A 19,979-nucleotide genomic window follows, 5' to 3' on the forward strand; every position below is an offset into this window, starting at 1 on the left:
AACAATCAGAGACATAACATAAAAGCAGTAATGTAAATATTGAAAGAGAAAAAGAAAAGGCTGATTCCAAAGCCGATCAAGTGGCGTTACCTTGATTACTTTGCCAATGAGATCGATTGGGAAAAGAAAGAAATATACCCTTTCAGATATTTCTATCAAGGCTTGGATAAGAGATCAAACCAATTCAGTGACGAAATTTTAAAAATACTTTTCCTTTCCAAAATTTTCATAAAATTCCCGCAATCCAAACTAAATAAAATATATGACAAACACAAATGAACCTATTTAAGTTTCAAAGACTCAAAGCATGATTTTTTGGAGATTTTATAAAAGACCCACATCCTATGACGAATTCTTAAGCCAGTCTACTATTTGTCACTTACCCCTACTATGAGCCAACACACCCTCTTTTTCACATGTCTAGATCTCCGTCTCTCTAGGAACCCTTCTCCCCCACCCTAAGAATCTCAGCCCCCTCCATGCATTAACTACGATAGCATTTTGTATGTTCAGAGGGCAATGTCCCTCTAGAGATTCCCCCCCCCTCCCCTCGCCCGGTCTCTAATGAGCTTCTACCCTCCTCTAGGGGTCCCATAGAAGCCTAGAGAAATAAATACACATGATAGAAGAAACAAAAATTCATGCATCCCATAGACCAAGAAAACATCCACAAATCATTCGTATAATGAAAACAAGCACCCTAACTACTAAACAATAACTATGGAACTATCTAACATGTATAAAAAAATAAAAAGAAGATCTACTCACGGGGGACAATTTTAGAATGCTAATCACAATAAAAAGCAATGGTTATTTTCAAGCTAGAAATTCCGTAACAAGACTGCCAAACAAGATCCATCAGTTTTGGCAGTCAAATCAACTTCGATGATTCATGCAACATTTAATGTGAAAACTGATACAAAGTTGCGTCCATCTGTTTATGCATTTTTCAAGCAAGAAATTCCTTAACAGGACTACCAAAACAGATCCATCTGTTTATGAATTTTTCAAATTGGACAAACATAGTCCATATCATGAAAGGGGATGATGGGGCAGACATATTATACCTAGAATGCACCAAGACCCAGCCGTGTGTCACAACCAAATGTGGTCCCATTCACCGCACGTGCCACAATTCACCTAGTCGCCAGAAGCGCTATTGTTATTAGCAAAGATTTGCAAAAGAAAGAATATGCATATACAATATGGAGAGAGAGAGAGAGAGAGAGAGAGAGAGAGAGAGAGAGAGTTCAGACCTGTGACACTGTAAGCAGAACTCTCCATCAACATCTTCCTTTGCTAATTCATATTCCGAGAGATACTTCTCATAATGCCTTTTTAATGTCATTCCAAACGCCCCTGGAGAACTGGTGAAGATTGAAAAGAACACAAAAACATAACAAAAGTCAATTTGGGAACTGACAGAGTAAACGGAAAAATAGTAAATGAAGCATAGAGATCATTGAAAAAATATAAGTACATTAAATAAGACTTAATTCCGCAAAGAAAAAAAAAATTATTTTAGTCCAAAATGTAATGCCATTACCAACAACTTCTAGATGACTCACCATTTCAGTTTTTGCGTATAACAAAGAAAAGTTCGCTTCTGCAAAGTATCAACAAAGAAAAATCAAATAATCAAATACATCGCAATCGAATAATCAAAGAGATGGCACACAAGCATTAATATAGTTATATTGGAAGAAGAAAGAAGGCTGATTCCGGAGCTGATCAAGTATCATTACCACACCTTTCGGATATTTCTATAAAGGCATGGAGATAAAACCAATTCAATGACGAAATTCATTACATAGAAAAATGACTGATTTTTCATGTTTGGGTGGATCTCATAGCACCTTCAGGAAATCACTTCACTCTACCAAACAAATGAAACTGACAAACATAACTAATTCTCATTTGTATCAAGCTGAGATCCAAGGAGAAATGCATCAAAACTATAATTGCTAAAAAAAAGAAAAAAGATTAGTTGAGGTTGTTTCCTAATAGCCATGACAATGTGTGCTGAATCAGGAAATAATTTCGAAAGGAAGTGGAGTTTCCAAGTTGCACGGGATTCCTATTTCTGTAAAAGCAGATATGGGGTAAGAGATGCATGTGGGTTGATGGGTTTAGATGTGAATTAATATAGAATATTTCCATCTTTGCTAAAGGACCAGTTGATTCAACAAATAAAAAACAGTGCCTTCCAGAATGACAAAGATACCCCCTTCTGGAAAGGACAAATGTAAACAGTTAAGAGGCTGTCGGAGAACATGTTGTAACTTGACTGTACTTCAGCCATTTGAAGGAGCAATTCGATCAGATTATGGCACAGTTTTGGTTTTGTTGGACTACATTCAGGAGATTTTCTATCAAGCACTCGACAAAGTTTCAAACATGACCCAGGCCAAGTGTGACTTTTAATGTAATCAACATAATAAATTGGGTATAACACATACATAGGCATTCAAGGGTTATATGAATATATTATCTAGATCAAGGTTCTGAAAATCAAAATCGAATCGTAACAGGCTTCGAATCGAATCGAATCGTAAATAGTAAGATTTATTCTGATTTACATATAAAAAAGAGAAAATATATTAAAAATATAAAAAGTTAAAAAAACAGAATAAAATGAGCAATTATCTATTTTCCATTTAAAACCATAAAATTAAATTAAATATAAGGATGAGAAGGGCTTTATAGGTTATAAGTTGGTACAACGTCGGAAGGACGAGGAGGAGAAGAATGAAAGAAGAGAAGAAAACGAAGAAAGGAGGAGAATAATAGAGTTACGGCTTTCTTTAGTTGTGTTTAGGTTATAAGTGGGGGCGAGAGGTATATATACGATGTATAAGGGGTTTAATCACAAAGGGTCGACCACAGGAAAATAAGCAAAAAATCTCGTAAAAAGAAAAGTAAAAATCATGTAATTTTTACACAAGTGCGACTTTTACAGAAAACAAGTCTTCCTTCCGAATTGAATCGTTTTACCCACGATTCGATGGGATTCAAATCGTGAATCATACGATTTTAACATTGGTTATACATAAATGATGCCATGTGCTCAATGTGCAACAACAAAACTCAGAACCAGAGACAGATTTGAAAACCAAAGAGAGACTGACATTCATTGGTAATCACCAAAAACAAAAGTGTGAAGAATATAAATCCGTTTAAACTCATGTCGGCATGCATAGATATAAATAAATGCAAAAGCAAGTACAGACCATGTTTGATTTCACTAATCCACATAGGGAGAGCAGACTGGCCACTTTGTGTGTGCCCTTTAGTAATTGTGGTTAGATGAAATGTAATTGGGCACTTGTAGGAGAAAGAAAAATACTAAGGCATCCTTGATCTTAAAATCATAAGAATGGATCGAAAGATAACCGAGGAACTTTTTTCATAGATGGTAAGTAGTTAAACAAATGCCAAATAGCTTGTTCATTGCACCCTTATGTGCAATGAACAAGTTATGATCTTCACACTTTCACCGAATAGAATAGAGCTCACATCAGTTCGGATCTTAACACCACCCATCATTAGGCACCACCCTGCAGAAGGTGGAGTAAGAATGGGAGGCCACCATCCAGCAAGGAGTGTAAAACTTTTAACTACAATAACCTCTCCTGCCCCAAAAACAATAAAACAGAGAAAAAACAGAGGAAAGAGTGGAGGCCTATTCAGTAAAAGGAGATTCCGAAGGAGACAGATCAGGAAACTGTTGCTGAAGAGGTGGTTGAGACACGAGACCTGAAAAATCAAGAAATACAAAATGAAGCAGAAGAAGTTGAGTCTCCTTGCGATCAACAGGGGGAACCTTCAAGTATCCTCCAAACCCAAAACCCATATGCTATCCTTACTGAGGTAGAAGAAAATGAAGAATAGCTAAAGAGCACGTTGAGTAAGCTGGAACAGAAAACAAACCTGTTCAAAAGGGGGACAAGGAAACCGAGCTCAGTAAAAGCGAAAAAATAGCTCAGATGATTGCGGAGGAGGACCAACACTTAGTTGATGATGATGAACTTCGGGATCTAGAATGCTAGGAGCCTCTGCTTGGCATTAAGGAGACAGGAAATCCAGTCTCTAATCAACAAGAAATGTGCCCCATTACCCATCAAAAAAAAAAAAAAAAATGTGCCCCATTCTTATGTTTACTAGAAACAAAAGCTAGCAAAGAATTAATGGAGCATTATTCTTCTGATAATTGTGAACGTTTGAGTACCTATGGAAATTACTCTCATACCACCAAAGGAAGGATCTGGGTGATTTGGGATCCTAAAATCATTCAAATTTCTATTCGAAAAGATTCTAGACAATTTGTTCATGCCGAGATTACTTGGACCCAAATAAAGGTAAGCTTCTTGCTTACTGCTGTATATGCTTCTAACAGTGGGAGTGAACGAAGAGATTTATGGGAGGATATTTGTAACCTCGCATCCGCCATCAACAGGCCGTGGATTGTTGCTGGTGACTTCAACACTACCAGATTCCCGGATCAGAGGATGGGAGGCCCTGACCGTGTTTATAGGGAATTGGAGGAATTCAATGATTGTATTGAAGCATGTGCTCTGAAGGACCTCAAAACCATTGGCCAAGTTCTATCCTGGAATAATAACTCTCAGGATGATATTAGATTGAGACATATGGTCAGAGCTTTGATAAATGATGACTGGCTTATGCAATTTCCCCATTCAATGGCCATGTACAAGCATCAAGGAACTTCATCGAGGAACTTCTGACCATGCCCTCATAATTCAACTTATGGAGAATCAGAAGACCAACAAAAAGACTTTCAAATTCTTCTCCAGTGGCTCCAGGATACTTCTGTTTATGAGGTGGTTGAGAAATCATGGGGGATCCAAGATAGAGGAAATCCTATGTACAGAGTAGTCCAGAAACTCAATGAAGTGAAACGAGAACTGAAAGTTTGGAACCAAAACGTGTTTGGGAGAATTGACAGGAAAGTGCCAATTCTGCTTCAAAAGCTCCACAAGGTCCAAGATATGATTGCTTTAAATCGGCTGATAAAAATCTTACACATCTGGAGGGCAAAGCAAGGGAAGAATGCATGCAAGCTGCCAGCCAGAATGGAAGAACCAATGAATCACCAAAACTCTCGAGTTCAATGGCTAAACTTGGGGGATTCAAATTCCAGTTTTTTCCATGTTGCAATGAACCATCACTGCAATCAAAATAGCATTATGGGCATCACCAAACACAATGGAGACATTACAACTGATGCTGAGATCATTGAGGTCACCTTCCTAAACTAATTCAAAGGGCTTTTAAATAATGGAAAAAGAGTTGATCATAACTCTATTCCAGAGCCTAACAGGAGACTAACTACCACTGAAGCTGAAAATCTCACCCGCCCAGTCTCCCCAGATGAAATTGAAGTAGTGGTAAAAGCCTTGGATGGGAATAAAGCTCCGGGACCCAATGGTTTTAATGGTGATTTTTACCAGCACTTTTGGTACTTGATAGGAGGAGATGTAACTAAGGGTGTCCAATATTTCTTCAACAAAGGAACTCTTCTTCCGGAGGTGAATACTACCAACATTGCTCTCATCCCCAAGGGCCTGGATGCAGCAGCCCCCGATACATATCGGCCTATTTTCTTCTGCAACCTGCTCTACAAGATTATCGTTAAGATCATGACTAATAGGCTCAGCACTGTGATGGACCGCATCATTGGACCTTTCCAATCTGCCTTTATAAAGGGAAGGTTAATCCAAGACAATATTCTCTTGACTTAGGACTTACTCCACAACTTCCATAGGAAGGGTGCCAAGCAAGCGATGTGCATCAAGATTGACCTCAGAAAGGCTTACGATAATGTAGCTCATGAAGCCCTCCCCAGTTTTATGGCCAAACAGGGGTTCAATGATACATGGAGGAGATGGATTCAGCAATGCAATCGCACCCCAACCTTCTCTATTATTATCAATAGTAGCCCAAAGGGGTTTTCAAACAACTAATGGCCTGAGACAAGGGGCCCCGATCTCCCCCCTTCTGTTTTGTATCACCATGGAAATGATGTCGGCCATTTTTCAAGAAGCCAGTAGGAAGAACCTCATTTCTACCCCCTTTGTTAAACGCCCCATCTTTGTATCTCACTTGTTCTTTGCATATGATGTCATGCTCTTTGCCAATGCCACCCCAGAAAATGCTCTCCAAATCGGAAAATCTCTCAACAAATTTAGAGAATGCTCTGGCATGGAGGCGAATGTGAAGAAATCTGAGATCCTATTTGCTAACAGCAGATGCCAGGAAAAAAATGATCTGCAAAATCATTGGCATGAAGGAGCCCTCCCATTAAAATATATTGGCCTCCCGTTAACTTCCACCAGATTGTCTTCTGCTATGTGCAAACCTCTTGTAGCCAAAGTAAGGAGCTGAATTGCTACCTGGTCGAACAGGCACCTCTCTAGAGCTTGTAGGTTGGAGCTGGTAAGAGCAGTCCTGAACAGTTTCCATATAGTCCATGGCTTTCTCACTTCCCTGTTGTACTCTCAAGGAAATAGTCACCATTCCGAGAAATTTTGTTTGGTGTGGCCCTATCTAACCTGAAGGTATCACCCAGTGGCCTGGAGCACAATTTGCAGACCAAAGGACGGAGGAGGAGTTCGCATTCGAAAGCCCCATAACATTAACCAGGCTGCCCAGCTGAATTGTGTCTGGCGGATCCTCAATGCAAGAGGAAAGAATTATTGGGAGGCAAATGTTCCTCGAAACATGTCCTGAGGAGCTAGAGGCATCTTTCGGGGGAGGGAAATTGCCAAAGGAAATGTCTGCTACATCTTGGGCAATGGGGAGGGGATTGATTTTTGGAAACAATCTTGGCATCCTGATGGACCAATCTGCTCCCAAACATCCATAGGATCTGTGATAATCTCAATTCCGGCAAATGCTGAGGTTAGAAACCTTTGGGCAAATGGTGATTGGGCTGAAATCTTCAATCATCCATGGCTATCTGAAGTAAAAAACATTCTATTCTCTTCTCTTACCATAGCTGGAGGGCCTGATATCCCGGTGTGGAAACCATGTCCAGAGTCTCCAGACTTAGGATTCACAATGAAATCAGCATGGCAATAAATCAGAAGCAAACACCCAAAAGTTTTGCGGCATTCCTATGTATGGTTTAAGGGACACATCCCGAAGCACGGATTCACTTCATGGCAGGCTCTAAACTATAAACTTGAGACAGGCTCTCCTTGCTTGGTGCATCCAGAAACATAGGCTGCCTCCTATGCAATTCGGAGAGGGAATCCCCGGATCATCCCTTCTTCTCATTCTCTTTCTCTTCATGGATTTGGAGGTCGATACTGTGGAGATTCAGATTCCAGAGAAAGCCAAAGCCAACTCTAAGAGAGAGGAGGAATGGATTCGGCAAAATCTTGTTGGGACTGGACAAACTGCAACAGCTATTCGTCTTGCATTCTGTGCTTCCATATCCCACATATGGCTTCAGCACAATGGGAGTCTGCATGGAAATACCCACAACCACAAACAGCATATCCTGAGAAATATCCTGGTGCTGGTTCCAATGAGATGCATCCATCTTCGTCTCCAAGAGGCACCAACAATAGAAATAAACGGGTTGGCTGCAATCTTGGCCTTCAGGCCCCAACACTCCCAACAGGGGATGCAAATGGATCAGACTGGATCCAGAACCGGAATGGACCAAGATCAACACTGATGCCTCTCTCTCTGAGACATCAACGGCTATTGGAGGACTGTTGTGCAGCCCACAAGGGTAAATCATTGCCCGTTTTTCTCAATGGAAACCCCAGGAAGCTTCCATTCATGAGCTTGAGATTGATGCTTTCCTGAAGGTGATCTCCCTTGCAAAGGAAAAAAACAGAATGAAAGAGTGAATTGAATCTGATTCCTTGGTAGTTGTTAAAGTTCTTGACGGTGAGTACAATTGCCCTTGGAAAAAGAAACCGACAAAGGAGAAAATCATGGACCTTCTAAGCTCGTTTAATGATTAGAAAATCACTCATAGCTGGTGGGAAGCTAATAGTGTGGCAGATTTTTTGTCCAAAACTGAATGCCCCTACAAAGGGGAGGATATCTCTTTGATATATATATATATATATATATATATATATACTAGTAAAATACCCCGTGCGATGCACGGGACGATAAAGAAAATGTAAATGATTAATTAAAAAGATGTTCTAAAACTGTTCATATATGGATAGAAAAGAAACATCAAAAAATTGGAAGGCAATAAAAGAAACAGAACCCATTTCCATGATCCCGTGTTATACTAAAAGTGAAAAACCAATAGAATCATAAAAAAAATGAAGGTAAAAGTGCAAACACAATGGAATAAAAAAAATCCAATCCGGTATATAAGAATAGAATAAATCAAAAAGATCAGAACACATGATATTCAGTTTGGCAGAATATTATAATCCAACTATTTGTGAGAATGGAAATATCAATTCCATTCAACTATAGTTTACGACATTATGCTCATCAAGTTTTTAAATTTTAGTATTGAATAAGACATCAGTGGAAGTGTCATGGTGTGAAAGTGATAACCTAAGCTGAACTTTTTGTATACCTTAACACAGCAGATCAACAATTGCCAGTGCAATCTTTATTTAATTTTCATAATATCAACAAACACAAAGTAAATGAATAAAAGAGTTATTTAAATTCTGAAGGGAGCAAAAAACAAAAGTAAGTTTTCTTTATTTAATTTTCATTATATCGACAAACACAAAGTAAATGAATAAAAGAGTTATTTAAATTTTGAAGGGAGCAAAAAACGAAAGTAAGTTGGTGTTTTTGTATAGTTGGAACTCGCTAAATACAGAAGACAAACAATTGCCAGTGCATGCTTGCTTTAGTTCATTTCCATCAACCTATTGACAAAGACAAAGCAAATGATTAAAAGAGTTACTCCAATCTAGAACGGAAGTAACATGAATGGATAAATCCCTACACTAAGGCCCTGTTTGAATTTCAACAAAACCACCAGTGGCAGTTTTTTTCATTGCTCAATGATCTATGACATAAAAATGGAATAGATAAATGAGATTGGAAGCCAAAAAAAAAAAATAGATAAACTCTAACAACATCTCTATTGAACAAATTCAATAATTGACACTGCCGTTAAAATAAAGAGAATGTGTGAGGATATCCCTCTTTGAAACCTTCGGGGCAAAAAGGCTTCCAGATATCTAATCCATCATTCTATTTTTTAACTGCAAGCAAAGGAAAATGCAGATCAATAAAGTTAGAAATGAAGGGTGTAGAAATATTTGGAAGTTCAAAGAACCCAAATGGAAACCTTTTCGGCGATCTTGCAATGCTTCTTCTCTAGATAATTTCTCCCCTGCATATGAAAACAAAGAGTTTAGTACCTTCAACCTTGAACATCCTGGCAACGAAAATACTTCAATTTATAAATTCTTCAAGAAGACATGTTTCTTTACAATGCATATAGGGGAAGAAGACTGTTCATGCCTGCTAGACTCCATAAATGATCAGAGTGCTCATGATTTCGATATTGGTACTTGCCAGCCGAGACATAAGGAATGGATATCGTACTTGAGAATCGCTCGATTCAAACCAGCTGTGTCGTTGAAGATGTTTACAAAAGAGAAATGAGGCCAAAACTATACAAATTAATTCAAATCCCGCTACAAAGAAAACCTACAAAGAAAAAAAATGCAAGGAAGACATATAAATGCATTCTGATTGGGAGGTGATGCCCCGGCATAATTCACATCCTACATAAATAGAAACAGAAGCCACACCTAACAAAAAAATCAATAAATCCTAGAATAGAAGCATGAAAAAGAAAATATTTCTTTGTGGCTTTTCATCAAACATAAGGCACTATCTTAGGCCCTGTTCGTTTTGCATTTTGAGAAGAAAACCCTAACAAAATATTGGGGAAGAAGAAACATAGCTACTAACAGGAAACTAAGGAACCAGTGTTGAACCCGACTAGTCATGAACAACCCACCTGGAATCCCTTCATCATCTCCCCATAAAGAACCAAAATAACATAAATGGAAAAAAGATAAATACTGGCATCCAAAGATAACAAAAAAAACCAGCAAGAACCAAACAATATAAACAATTTTCTTCGTGGCATTTCATCGAACATAAGGCACTATCCAGAAAACACCGAAGTAAAATGACGATAAAAATCAGTGGGAAGTAACCCACCACGACAGCCCTAAAATAGTTTCCGAAAAATGAGCAAGAATCCCAAGAACCGATACACAGAATAATGAGCAATAATTTAGAAGGCCTTACAACAATGCATAATTTCGTAACCCTTATAGTGAAACTACCTAAAACTTGTAAATAAATAAAAGAAGTCTCTATGTCAATGAGAGGATAAGCTATGATTTCCTTAATAAGTGACCTGCATTCATCTCTTTATAATTTATATTTTCTAGCGTCATGATGTGCATTGAATCAGATAATCTTACGGCGAAACTATCCTAAAACCTGTAAATAAATGAAAAAAAAAATTCTCTAATTCAACTACTTCAGAGCTGCACCACCTTATAGAAACCTCAAACAAAGATACTTAAAAGAAAGAGGGTTACAACATGAAGATTGAGATTTTTACGCTTTAGGCAAGAACCCTAATCTCATATGCAATCGTATATATCCGTTTCATTGACCGATTAGAGTCTCAAGTTCGAAATTCATGAACAAACAACCTATAATTCCACCATTAGAATACAGAATCGTTCAAAAGTGAACATATAACTCAAAATGAAAATAAGAAGAAAAATGCTGGGTTTTGATCAACTCATAATATCTCATTATAATGTGGAAATCCCAATAAATAAGCCCAACATATAAAAGAAATTAAAGCATAAAAGCAAATGAAAATACCTCTCCCAAGCAGTCATAGAAATACCCATAGTTTCAACCAAAAAAGTCAATCTATCTTTAGATCCAGAGCCGTTGAAAGTATGTAGTAGAAAGGGGATAAATGATTGATTCTCAAATTCCCTGGAATTCAAAGGTTTAGAGGAAACCCATTAGAATCTTAAATTAAGGGGAAACCCAAACCCGTAATTCAAGGGTTTCAAAAGACCCATTAGAATCTCATTGAAGGGAAACCCTAACCTGAAATTCAAAAAAGGTTTAAAAAAAAACATTAGAATCTCAATGGGAGGGAACCCTAACCTAGAACAACAAAGACAGATGAAGGGCGGGTTCGAGAGACAGGATGAGAGAGAAAGAGAAAGGTAGAGTGTCGCATCTCGCATCTCGCATCTCGGGCGAGAGAGAGAGAGAGAGAGAGAGAGAGAGAGAGAGAGAGAGTGAGGCACGCGTCAGTGTGTCACTAAAAAAAGAAATACCTAGAAACGTGTCTTCTATAAGATCGAGCAGGAGAAAAAATCTCCTAAATATCTCTGACAAAGAGCTGTGTAAATTAGGGAGGGACCATCTTACCCCTGCAAAATATACTTAGATATAGCAGGTAAGGGCTAAAAGGCTAACACGGTTGAACTACAACGTGTTAAATCCACAGATGTTTCCAATAATTCCAAAAACTCCTCTCCCTTTCTATTCTGCTAGATAGATAGATATACAGAAGGAGAAAGTTAGGAATGGCAAAAATCGTTAATATTAATACTGACATGTAATTCTCACAAAAAAAGAAAAGAAATCCTTTTTTCTGTAGCTATATATATATATATATATATATATATATATATATATATATATGAGGAAAAGGATTGTACGCTCGAGTGTACCAACCTTATGGTACGCTCGAGTGCCCAATCACATGTGGTCCCACATTTTTAGGATGATCTAAAGCATTCATTTGAAAGGCCCTTAAATAGATGGGGTGTGTACCAAAAATCAGCTCCATAGGATCATCCTAACTCATCCATTTGGGGAGGTCAAAATGGACAGACACTGTTTGTCCACAAATCTGCCCATTTTTTCCCGGGATTAGGATGATTCAATGGAGCTGATTTTTGGTACACACCCTATCTATGATAGGGCCTTGCAAATGAATGCTTTGGATCACCACAAAAAAATGTGGGACCCATGTGATTGGGCACTCGAGCGTACCATAAGGTTGGTACGCTCGAGCTTACAATCCTTTTCCTCTCTCTCTCTCTCTCTCTCTCTATATATATATATATGTATATATATAATATATTAAAAAATATGGTTGTCACCATCAATTATATTACATCAATTTCACTTAGAGAGGTGGGTCCACATTAGACGCCACTCTCTCTCCCACCCTTAGTTTTCTTTCCTTTTTTCATTTTTTTTCTAATGGATCCGGGTGTTGTGTGTGTGTGTGTGAGATTTGCTAGGCAATGTAAGGGAAAGCCATTTCGCAGCTCATTTTTTAGCCTTTTGTCATATTCGTTTAATTCATCTGAGGTGGGTATTCTCTCCTGCAAAAGTGAGCCGCAAAATGGTAAAGTGAGCCACGAAATGCTATTCTGCAAGACTGCCTAGCAAATCCCTATATATACATATAAATATAAACCCAAATGTCTTCCTTGGACCACCGCCTCTACTGTATTTATGATTTACTGTTTTACAGTACAAGGAGCGGGCGGGTGAACAAAATTATATATATTATATAGGCCACTGATTGGTGCTGCCATGGTTTGATAATTGCACTAACTCAACTTGTCTTTCATTATTAAACTAGCTATCAAAAGGTATTAGAATTTCAAAAAAGCTCCCAGAAGGCAATTAAGAAAGAAAAGAGTAGATGAAGTTGTGCAATCAACAAAACATGGAAATGCCAACATCCGTAGCCTACAGATGTTGGCACTACCATGTTTCCTGAATTGCACTCATTGATTTCGTCTTTTATTATTTAAACAACCGTCAAAGGTTATTGCAGTTCCTATAAAGTTCTCCAAAGCCAATTAATGAAAACAATACAAGCCTTGCACAATTATTAGAACATGATGGTAGTGTCAATATCAGCAAACTATGCATAAATGTATTTATATGTATATATATAAGTAAATTAAAATCAACAGGAGAAACTACTAATTCAAATAATGAGGGAGCTCGGTAAAGAAATTGAAAGTCACCTCTCTTTTTTTCAAAGGATGATACATATGTGATGATCCGACAACAGAAAATTGGTTAATATGCCAAACCCCACCTACAATAAATGGAATCCATTATAATTATATGCTACAACAAAATGCAACGTGCGAAGGATATAAAGCAGTTTCTGTTTTTACATCAGAAAGACATTAGCAGTGGTTGTATAATTCTACATAATGGAAGAGGAACATGTGAAAATAATAAAATGTTATAAAAGATACCTTGTGAGATAAAGACTAGTCCAAAAAAAGCTCTTGGGAAAAGTCCCCTCCCCATCCCTTGGATATCGGGAAGTCATCATAACTAGATGTTAAAAAAAGGCTACATGGGAAGGATATTAAGCCGCTTCTATTTTTCAATCAGAAGGGCATTGCAGGCCGTGGTTGATATGTAAATAACCATATAGATGGCATGATTATAATCAAGGTTTAAAATTTCGGTTTCGGTAACCGGTTCGGACCCCACCAAAAACCGAAATTTCAGTCCGAAATTTGGTAATTTGGTTCCAAATTCCGGACCCAAATTTCGAAATTTCGGACTAAAATTCCGAAATTTTGTAACACTTTTTTTTTTTTAATAAATAATGTCATTAAACCGAAATTTCGGACCGAAATTACTGAAATTTAAAGGTCGAAAAAAGGAATTTAGGAAAATACCGGTTTCGGTCCCCACCGGTAACCAAAATTTTGGATTTCGGTCGAAATTTTAAACCATGATTATAATGCAAATTAAGGTGGACCGTCAACTATAGTTTTGATGACACCTAAGCAAATTTAGCTAACCTATCACCTATCAGTTCAAGATGATACAGACAATGAGATGAAGAAGTATAAAAAACCAATTATTCGCCCCTTTTTACTTGGGACAACCCTCTCTAGTGTAAAAGAGTGGATTACTCCGAATTACACTAAAGAACTAATGCAATTTTCACATTTTTAATAAAGGAAGCGGAAAATATTAAAAGATGGTCCAAAAGAAGATCTTGGGAAAAGTCTCTCTCCCACTCTCTAGATATCTGGAAAAGCTTTGAACCTAAACACAATCATAAACAACGCAACTAAAAATGCTCAGCAAACATCTAACAATCATAAAACCACTATAGAGTATTCTCACTCATATTTAACATTGAAAGATGCACATGTAATATGCAAATATAGATACATACATATAAATATGCATAGATACATATAAATACACAATATAGTCAGAAATACAGACAATTCTAACGTAAATATTGAAGTTAAAGGTGTAATTGTAATAGAAACAAATAAATGTAAGATAATAGAATAATATTCTCTTGTAATAGATAGACATAATAGTACTCTCTTTAATATTTTTATATTTAACAATGTTAGATGTACTTGAAATATGCATATATAGTCAGAAAACACATCATGCATATATAAATAGCGAAATGATATAAATAAAAATACATGTAAACATTATGTTCCTCCTCCCATATACGACATTGTAGTTGCTGACTCTAAAAGAGTCCCATATACTCGAATGTAATTCTTTTCGCTTATCAATACATAGGTCGGGATCCGCCTAACCCCAGCTTAACCACACAAAAAAAATGTAAGATACACAGAACAAAACTCTCTTGTAATAAATACACAAAACAATACACCATTTCATATTTAGCAATGTGTAAGAAGAACATGTGATATGCATATATAGATACACACATATAAATGCTGTCGAGAGAGTTGGAGAAAGAATGAATGAGTTAGGGAGATCTCCCCCTTACTCATATAATTATATTAAACCCAAAAATGTACAAGGTCCGTTATGCCCTTAGGCTTATTACATATTCCAACACTCCCCCTCAAGCTGGAATGTAGATATCATATATTCCCAGTTTGTTACATATATCATTCAATTTGGCCCTGTTCAAGGACTTTGTAAACTTATCTGCTAACTGGTCCACTAACCGAGTAAACACAGTGCAAATCTCTCCCTTCTAAATTCTCTGACGAATAAAATAACAATCCATTTCAATGTGCTTGGCGCGCTCATGGAAGACTGGATTGGTAGCAATGTATATTGCAGCTTTATTATCACAGTACAACTGCGATGGAGAGGATGAGTCAAAACCTATCTCAGATAAAAGTGAGCGCAACCAAATGAGCTCGGTGCTTGTCTGTGCCATTGCTATGTATTCTGCGTTTGCGCTGGACTTAGTTATAACATCTTGCTTCTTGCTTCTCCTTGATATTAGATTACCTCCTACAAATGTACAGTACCCTGTGGTGGATCGCCTATCTGCTGGGGATCCAGCCCAATCTGCATCAGAGAAGCCTTCAATTTTCATATGGCTATGTCTTTTGAACAACAATCCATATCCTGGAGCTCCCTTCAAGTATTTAAGAATTTGGACTACCGCAGCCCAGTGAGAGGTACGTGAAGAGCTCATATACTGACTGACCACTCCCACGGCATATGAAATATCTGGCTGTGTGACTGTGAGATATATTAGTTTACAGACTAGCCTTCGGTATCTGTCAGGATCTAACAAATCACCTTCCTCTGGAACCAGCTTCACATTAGGATCCATGGGTGTTGACGCCGGTTTGACCCAAAGATTACCTGTCTCTTCTAACAAATCCAAAACATATTTTCTCTGCGATAAAGACAAGCCTCTGGAAGAACGAGCTACCTCTATCCCCAGAAAGTACCTGAGATGACCCAAATCCTTGGTGGAGAATTCCTTTTGCAGGAAAACTTTTAATTTCTGTATGCCTCGTGAATCACTACCTATGATGATGATGTCATCAATGTATATTATCAACAGAATGCACCCAGCTGAAGAGTGATGACTGAAGACGGAATGATCCACTCCACATTGTTTCATTCCAAAGCGCATGACTGCCTCACTAAACCTTCCAAACCATGCTCGTGGAGATTGTTTGAGGCCATAAAGTGACTTGCGCAGGCGACACACGTAGGAGGACATCTCCCCATGAGCAACATACCCAAGTAGTTGCTCCATATACACCTCCACAGTGAGGTCGCCATGAAGAAATGTATTTTTCACGTCCAATTGATGTAGAGGCCAACCATGATTCACGGCGAGAGACAGAAGGACACTGACAGATGGGATCTTTGCAACTGGGCTGAAAGTCTCAATGTAATTTACGCCAAAAGAGTGTATCCTTTTGCGACCAACCGTGCCTTTAATCGTTCGACAGTACCATCAGGTAGATTTTTAATGGAGAACACCCATCTACATCCAACAGGACGAGCACCAGAGGGTAGTGGTACAAGATCCCATGTCTCATTACTATGAAGAGCTTCCCTTTCCAGATTCATGGCATCACGCCAACCAGGATGTTCAAGTACATCAACTACAGACTGTGGTAAGGACATAGATGACAAAGAAGAGATAAAACTCTGGAAGGCATGTGTTAATTTATAATACGAAACAAAATTTGATATTGGATGAGCAGTAGAGTGGGAGCGCATACGAGAAGCAATAGGAGAGTCGAAAATCACACCTAAGGATGGGATAGATGATACCTGGGAGCTAGAGACTGGGATCACTGTCTGAGAAGAAGATAGTTCGGTTGGAAGTGGCATGGATCTAGAATTCTGCTTGCGGTGCTGATACTGCTTTGTAGTTTTAGGAGGAAGTGGATCTTCCGACGGAACAATAGGATGAGTATCCATAATAGGAGACGAAGGTGGAGCAGGTTGAAATGAGGCAAACTCAGGCAGTACCGGCAGTGGAAGAGAGACCACGGAATCAAGAAGAGAGTTGCGCGGTTCTACGCCCTGATGAAAGAATGGTTCATACTCAAAAAAAGTAACATCAGCGAAAACAAAGCAGCGTCGCATGCGGGGGCTGTAGCAGTGATACTCTTTCTGCGTACGTTTTAACAGGTCTTTAGGTCTTTATTGTAATGCCCAAGGGCATACTTGTCTTTGTACTTCACTCTTTATTATTTATATTACATGAGTGAGGGGGAGAACCCTAACTCAATATTTTCTCTCACCCTTTACTTTCTCTCTTTTCTCTACCTCTCTCAACATGGTATCAAAGCTCTAGGGCATGGATGCCTAGGGCCATTTTTTTTTTCTTTTCTTTTCTTTTCTTCTCTTTCCTTCTTTATTCCCTAACCCTAACCTTAACCTCCACCACCATCTTCTCCATCCCTAACCCTAACCATAACCCCTCCATTCTTTGCTACATGTACTGCTACAGTACCTGCTACAGTACCTGCTACAGTAAATCGCTACAATACCGCTACAGTAAATCGCTACAATACCGCTACAGTACCCACTCCAGTACTGCTACAGTACATCGCTACCGTTCCTGCTACAGTGCCCTTTTTTCCCTAATCTGATCCATCATAATCTCTTCTTCCTCTTTTGGGTCATAGATATGCCCTAGATTTTCTTGTTCGGCTTGATCCCTATCTTCATGGTGTTGTTCTGGATTTGTACTTACATCATTGCGATGTTTGTGGCTCGGAGTTGTCTCGACTTTGTCTTTATGTCGTGAGGCTGTCTCATGCCTCCCTTATGCATATGTTGTCCTCACGAAGCCGCGGTCTATTAGCTTGCTTATAGTCTTCATCCTTGTCTCTACTGGCTCGTTGTTGGTCCTCTTCAGTCTTCTTCCCGGTCTCTTATGGAGAATACCCCTCGTATTGAGGACCCTAATATTCGTACTCCGGCTATGGCTACTAGTTCCCAGCCGCGTCAGGCTACGTCGTCATCTTTGTCTTCGGTGGATGCGTCATTCCCACCGATTACCACTTCCCGTCTTGATGGATCCAACTATTTGACTTGGAAGATTGCTGTGGAGACATATCTGAAGGCCTGGCGAAAGATTTATATTATTCATCGTGATCCCCCTCCTGAGACTGACCCTGCCTTTGATGATTGGGATGTAGATGATGCCCTTGTTCGTACACTTCTTTGGCAGAGTATGACCCCTGCCATTGCTAGCACCATGATGGATCTCCCTACTGCCAAAAAGGTATGGGAGCACACTGCGGCATTATATTCTGGTGAGGGGAATGTCGCTCGTCTCTGCGATACTTCCTCTCGCTGGATGGGTCACAGGTGCAGTGATTCTACAGTCCATGATTACTACAGACAGTTTGTCTCCTATTGCCAGCAGCTGGATGCTCGTATGCCTCTCACCACTGATCTTACCACGGCCGCCAGACAGCGGGATCAACTCCGTGTTATTCATTTTCTTGAGGGTCTTAGACCAGAGTTCACTCATCTTCGACAGCACATCCTTGGGTCCGGTACTGTACCCACTCTTCATGAGGTATTTTTACGAGCTCAGCAGTGTGCACTTGGCATTACTGTTCCAACTCCTATGGATGTCTCGACTACTGCTGCTTATGGAGCCGCTGACCGCCCTTCCCGAAGAGGAGGCACTTTTGGTCGCGACCGTGGTTGTGATACTAGTCGAGCCGCTGACCGCCCTTCCCGAAGAGGAGGCACTTTCCGCAGGATTCCCTTCGTTTCTTCTTTATCTGTTAGGTCTTTTCAGTGTGAGGCCTGTGACCTTGGGAAGCATCATCGTGTGCCATTTCCCCCTAGGACTGTTAGTCGGGCTTCACACCCTTTTGCTCTTGTTCATTCTGATGTATGGGGTCCTGCGAGGACTATCTCTTTATTTGGATTTCTCTATTTTGTGGTCTTTATTGATGACTATTCACGTATGACGTGGACTTATTTAATAAAAGATATTTCTGAAGTTGTTTCTGTGTTTCTTGATTTCTATACTGAAGTTACTAATCAATTCTCATGTGTTATCCAATGTCTTCGCATTGACAATGCAAAGGAATATTTCTCTTACTCAAATGATTTTCAGGAATTCCTCTCTTCGCGAGGCATTCTTCATCAGTCCTCATGTGCTCATACCTCTCAGCAGAATGGAGTGGCTAAGAGGAAGCTTCGCTCCTTGTTAGATGGGGCCCGGACACTACTCTTCAGATGCGGGTCCCTAAGACTTATTGGGCTGATGCTGTACTCACAGCATGCTACCTGGCGAATAGGCTTCCCTCTTCGTTCCTTGGTGGCACCTCTCCGTTCTCGATTCTCCGTCCTACCTCTTACCATTTCTCTCTTACACCTCGAGTTTTTGGCTGTCTCTGTTTTGTCCACGTTCTTGGGTCAGGATTAGATAAGTTGGATTCTCGGGCCGAACGTTGTATCTTTTTAGGTTACTCTCGAACCCAAAAGGGTTATCGTTGCTACAGTCCTCGCCTGCGACGATCCTTTGTCTCGGCGGATGTTACATTCTTTGAGACTTAGTCATTTTTTAGTCCGTCCATCTCGTTGGATCCCTCCCCCTCTACACTTCAGGAGGATTCCTCGCATACTCATGTTCTTCCTCTTCCGGTTCTTCCCGATCTCACCCTGTTTCTACACCTCTGGTGTCGAGTTCCTCCCCTACAGTTGATTCTATTGTTATGCCGACGTCAGCGCCTTGTGCAGCCCCTCTACCTCCACCATTGAAGCAATATCAGCGTCGGGTCAAATCTGCTGCTCATTCAGCCCCGCCCGAGCCATCATTATCTCAGCCGGAGATCCCCACTTCTAAGGTATATTCTGACTCTCCTATTGCCTCTCGCACTCGGTCTCGCAGTACTGATCATTTCATTTCCTCTTTTGTGTCTTATTTCTCACCCCTATATTTCACAGTTTTGTTTCATTTTTGTCCTCTATTTCTCTACCTAAGACTCTACAGGAGGCACTTGATCATCAAGGCTGGCGGGCGGCTATGGATCTTGAGATGCAGGCCCTTCAGGCCAATCAGACATGGGATTTGGTCCCTCTACCATATGGTGCTCGCCCCGCTGGTTGTCGCTGTGTTTATACAGTCAAGCACCTTCCTGATTGGCACAGTTGAGCGCCTT

At 39.5% G+C, this 19,979-nt stretch overlaps 2 long non-coding RNA genes across 2 annotated transcripts; both read right to left on the reverse strand.

The window, feature by feature from the left end:
• Positions 1 to 946: 946 nt before the first annotated feature.
• Positions 947 to 9,357, reverse strand: LOC143857115 (uncharacterized). Its single transcript, XR_013238446.1, has 5 exons — positions 9,314 to 9,357; positions 9,177 to 9,227; positions 1,569 to 1,606; positions 1,257 to 1,367; positions 947 to 1,140 (listed from the first exon to the last, which is right to left on the reverse strand). It is a non-coding gene; the product is annotated as an uncharacterized LOC143857115 (long non-coding RNA).
• Positions 9,358 to 9,500: 143 nt separating this feature from the next.
• LOC143857129 (uncharacterized) lies at positions 9,501 to 11,209 on the reverse strand. Its single transcript, XR_013238449.1, has 3 exons — positions 11,182 to 11,209; positions 10,885 to 11,004; positions 9,501 to 9,678 (listed from the first exon to the last, which is right to left on the reverse strand). It is a non-coding gene; the product is annotated as an uncharacterized LOC143857129 (long non-coding RNA).
• Positions 11,210 to 19,979: the final 8,770 nt, after the last annotated feature.

Source organism: Tasmannia lanceolata, unplaced genomic scaffold (genome assembly GCF_043159265.1).
Source record: "Tasmannia lanceolata isolate RefF3 unplaced genomic scaffold, GAP_Taslan_0.1 ptg000024l, whole genome shotgun sequence".
NCBI lineage: Eukaryota > Viridiplantae > Streptophyta > Magnoliopsida > Canellales > Winteraceae > Tasmannia > Tasmannia lanceolata.